The sequence below is a fragment of the Lycorma delicatula genome, chromosome 1 (assembly GCF_047948215.1).
Source record: "Lycorma delicatula isolate Av1 chromosome 1, ASM4794821v1, whole genome shotgun sequence".
Lineage (NCBI taxonomy): Eukaryota > Metazoa > Arthropoda > Insecta > Hemiptera > Fulgoridae > Lycorma > Lycorma delicatula.
In genome coordinates, this window is record NC_134455.1 from 164,727,515 (window position 1) to 164,733,128 (window position 5,614).

Below are 5,614 nucleotides of genomic sequence, written 5' to 3' on the forward strand. Positions count from 1 at the left end.
TATATATAATACAACGATTATTATTTTTTTATGCAGACTAAAATTGCTGACGGATATTTTCTTTATTGGCCACCGTAAGAAATGCACAACATAGTAAAAGTACAAATAATCGGTTCCTCACAGTTTTGTATTTCTGATCGCAAAAAAAATTTCTATTTCTGATCAACGCAGAAGCGTTGATAAAATCAAAACAAAGTAAAAAAAAATAAAGTCGAAACAGTTGTTTTGAGTATCTTAAAAGTAGATTCGTTAAATAGAAGGAATTTAGTAATTTTTTTGTATAAATTCCATTTGTGCAGTTTGTTAATTCTTTGAGGGGGAAGTATTGACTAATTAAACGTACTATATTATTTAATATATTTTAATGAAGGCTAATTTTTTAATAAAAATTTCATAAAAAAGTTAATCGTTTCCTTTGTTAAAAGTTCATTCCCCGAATTAGAGTTTTAAAAATTAATTTATACCAATATTTACCTCAAGGTAGCCGTAAAATTCAGTGAGAGCTAATAACAGCAGTTAAGAACTCCAATCATATACAATCAAAACTGGTTGGTAATCGTTGTTGTTAAATGTGTATCGATATTCTTATGAAAAAGTTAATCTATCGTCAAAAATTCGTGTATTTTCTTTTTTATTTCTAATCGTTTGATCTTTCATAGTTTATCGACAGAACGGCTTCTTAAATCGGAGAATAATCGGGTTATCCGATCATTTCAACAGGATGGTATCAAATATAATAGATCATTTAAACGAGCAAAGCACACACACAAGATTCCGTTAGCCAGAAGGTGGTCGCGACCACTTCAGAAGAGGAGAGGTGCAGTGATCACACGGGCCATTCCAGTGCAATGCCCCCGCGGAACAGGCTTTTAATTTCAGGGAATCTTTAAGACTAGGCTCTTGATTTTAATTTCTGTTTCTTCTAGTCGTCACATATATAATAGTTTAACATAATAACGGTACGATAAATCGATCTAATTTTGAGAATTACTCATCTACTGAATTATGTAAACAGAAAATTCAATGAAATGTAAAGGTATGAATTTTGATTAAATAATTTACGATCTATTTAGGAAAGTGTGTAAAAGTAATTTATGTGTGTAGTTAATCTATTTGTTCTTCAAAAACTAGATTGCAATTCGTGCAAGTTAATCGCATTTATTTAAATATATGCTTAAACGTACGGTGTAATTTTGTATCTCTTTTGCTGTAGAGTAATTATTATTCATTAGAAATATTATCATTAAAACAAAATTATTTTAGGCTGTAAATTTCCATTGTACGTATTTTCCATTGTACGATTGTCGTTAAGACACAAAAGGCTGTGAACAATAATTTTTATTTTGAAATAGTTTACCGTAGCTAAATGTACCATTGTTGGCGGCCTCCGTAGCGCGAGTGGTAGCATCTCGGCCTTTCATCCGGAGGTCCCGGGTTCGAATCAAAACAAAAAAAGTACTATTGTTAAGTAATTAAACCTTAATTGTTAAAGTTTACTAAATAATTATTTTCGTAATTTATCCTGTTATTATTTATTATTATTATTATTATATCAAGTATAATAATGATAATACGAGTTTTGGTATTTTTATATTTTCAGCTATCGTAAAAAGATCATAAGGTAATTATATTTCATTTATTTGATGAAGTATTAAGAAAACCTATCTAAGTACGATACTTATTTTAATGTTAAAACAATACGTTTTTTATAAAAGAAAAAAAAATTGAAAAAGGTGAAAAGAGGAATTAAGAAAGCTATATCTCATATAAACGTTTTGTATGACTGATGCAACGTATTGAAATCAAATACGTCGAGGGATAATTTTTTATAAGGAGTTTTAATGAAAATAATTTCTGAATGACTTTCAATACATTCTATGCTATCAGTCATGTGTGAATTATAATTATGATTTTACATATTTTTTTATGGAAATTTGAATTTAATGTCAATATTGCCTAAACACTACTAATGTTTATTTAAGTTATCTTTTAAAGTATTCTGTACTCAGAAAAAAAATTATCAAAAAAGATTAAGAAAAAAAATAATTTTCAACAAGATATAATTTTTGTCTATTATCTACTGGTACTTTTCTCTATCCTTCAATTTCATTTAAATAGGTGGTTAAGATTATTACAGTTATGGACAGACAAGACCATCAACTCGGGTAAAATTTCAACCGATTGAGATTAAACATATTTTTTCCTTGATTACTTCTGTTATCCCTTTTATTACTTCATAACTCTCTCATTTGTCATTCTGTACTCATGTACATTTTGGCCTATTGTCAAGATACGCTTCTGATGAGATAATAGTTATTATTTTTCCTATTATTGTTTTGAGTTTGAATTCTGTTACCTTAAGTTTTACTCAAGCTCTTATTTTAAAAGTTTCAAATCGGCTGTTTTGACTTACAATTATTAATCTGATTTTTTCACTCCCATACTTCATTTTAAAGGTTTATCTGGGAAATAAATATTTGGTGGTATTTTACAGATGGATGATCTCCTGACTTAAACCGATATATTGTAGCAGTAACATGATGAATGTTTCATTCAGGTCAATACGCATTTAATTATAATACGTCTCACATCAGAAATTGATAGGTATGCTAAACTATGGTTAATGAAAAAAATTGTCTTTTAAAATTAATTAAATAGTATCACAGTTTATAAAATTAATAACTGAAAAAGAGACATAATTAGTATTGATGCTAATTAAAGAAGAAAATAATGTGGTTACGTGCTTTACATAAAGATATCATGTAATATAAGTGACAAGTAAATGAAGATATTAAATGAAATCAGTGTAGAATAACATAATAATTTGAAGTTGCTAATTAGAAAATATTTCTGCATATTGTTCTTAAAATGAAAGTACAGAAAAATCAGATTTATTAAATTATTCCTTTCTATTAACTTAAGAAGAGATTAATTTCATAAAATAAAGTTATTTAATATCATTTTAGACAAATTGGTTGGAAAAGTTTTTAAATAAATAATTCATTAAACATGAAATTTGAAGCAAAAAGCCCTCTTCTCCTTCATCAAAGTATTCAGCTTTGTTATATGAAAATTGTTACTTTTGAGGAATAAATTACTTCTTTTTATAAAAAAAAATGTAGTTCATGTTAAATATATAAATGATGCATAGAAATGTTATAATTTACTTTTTCATCTACAGGAACTTAAACCTTAGGCCAATGCCATTTAATTCTTACTCCACACCATTTTATTTCAAACATGATATTGCAAGAGTTATTCCAGACGTTGAAAAAGTGCTGTGATTATTTAATTTATAATTTTAACATTCATTAAGGAAACATTAAATGTATTAGAGGGCATAAGTTGAAAAAACATTTGACTAAAGAGTTCAATTTAAAAAAAAAGATTAACTATAAAATACTTTTTTCAGTTTTATTAATGAAGTACCTGTGAAAAGAAAATAATCTTCTTTATTCTTGTTGTTTAAGGCAAGACTAGTTGGCTGCCTGTCTGGTATAACTAAAATGATAGAGAATTGCTATGTACGGTGAAGCATAGGCAAGGGTCAGAATCCTTATAGTACTTAGAGTATAGACTCACTTCTAGCAGACAACTTGTAGAACCAGTCTTGTCGGCTGACTTTCATGCAAACAAAACACAAAACGACACTATTCAAATACATATTGGCTTTTTTCTTTTTTCTTTCTTCCTTTCTGTTATTTTCTATCTCTCTCCTAACAAATACACTCCCATACATGAACACTTATTTTCATCTACAGATATGCATAAATCAGATTGAAATTACTGGAACTTATCTTAAATCAGTTATTGTGCAAGCTATAAACATCAAGGGCAAGCAAAATTTTACATATATTTTTTCATTCATATTGATTGTGTAATGACTGCTAATTATTTATTTTCTTTTGTATGTAGCCTTGGCAATTACTTCTAAACAGCTTGCATAAAGTTGTATTCAAAGTACAATAATTGAGTGCCAAATATAGTATAGTTGTTTAAGATGAGTTTTAGGTCTATTTTACCATTATGAAGACAAAAAGTGTTGTTTCAACGATTTATAAAATTTTCAGTCAGATAATTAATTCTTATAGATAATTCACTATTCATTTTTGGTTTGGATGATTTTCTTCTGTGAGGTTAACTGATCAGCACTATTGTGAAATGGTACATTTGATTAATTCATACTATGTATGATATTGTTGAAGTCTTTGGGTATTCTATGTAATTTTATTGAATTAGGATTAATATTCAGTTAGATTTTTCTTTTTAGTTATTAATGTACATGTAGCTTTTTGTATTTCTGGGTTTTCATGGGTAACTTGGACTCCAATACAAGGTTATCTTGGAAATAGTAACTACTAGACGGCAACAACAATAATATTATTCAAATTCTATGGAAAAAGGAATACAAAACAGTCCATCAACTGAATGAAGCTTCTTTACTAAATAGAATTTTCTCATATGATTTTTTTAAAGATTTGAAACTGCATTTTATTTATGATAAGAAATATTTCTGATATTTGGATATTTTAACTTACATTGATTTTGCTATTGACTTGCATTTGACTTGCTATTGATTTTCTTGAGATGAACTTTATATTATCCTGCTTTATACAAATGGAGTGAAACAGGACAAAGCATGCAGTCTAGTAGAGTTAAAATGGTTATTTACTATATTGTTACATAACATTTGTCTTTAAAATTGGACTTTTTATTATAATTTTATCAAGTTTTACTTTTTTTTTTGGTCTTCAGTTTTTGTTTTATTACATAGAGTGATCCATGAAGAATGTAACAAAATTTCAGGACATCAGATTCTACTGACGAAAATAAAGAAGAAATTTCATGTAAGAAGAAAGTTCAAAATAAAGAAGAAAGTCCATAGGCAGAACCTACAAGTAGGTTCAAAAATGCTTTATTAGTGAGTGGCGACCAATGAAAGATTTTACCCTGATTTCTGGACCTTTGGTAAAAAAGTCATACTGTAATTTTTGGGGACCCAAATTAAGGGGTAAATCTAATGATTGTGAATGAAATCTGACCTGAAAAAATCCAGAACTGTATTTTTAGTAATTTTCAAGAAATCTGGGATAAAAAAAATATTGGAGTCGAAAAACACACTACTTTATGTTTGGCATAAAATTACTTTGTTCAATGAGTAATAAACACATAAAGATCTTAAACAGAACGTAGAGAATTTGATTCTGAGTAAAGTGATATGAATAAAGTCTACAGAAACTAAACACAAATGTAAGAAATTTAATTATTACCAATCTTTGTTGCGGTTTGGTAGTGTTTGGCCTTTCATCTGGAGGTCCTGAGTTCAAATTCCAGTCAGGCATGGTATTTTTCATACGCTATAAATTTCCATTTTCAGATTCCCACAAGCTTCTATGGTGAATTAATTTATTAGTCAATCATTCATTTGCTTTTTTTAAAAATTCCTGTCAAGCAGAAAGGTAGGGAACAATCTATGGCCATGCACGTAACTAAAATTGTGTTTTTGTTCTATGATTCTAACCTTAAATCTGAACACTGTATACATAAGCCAAAAGCTATTATAGCAGATTAAAACCCTGATATTTTTGCTGTACACTCATATCAGGTATATGTA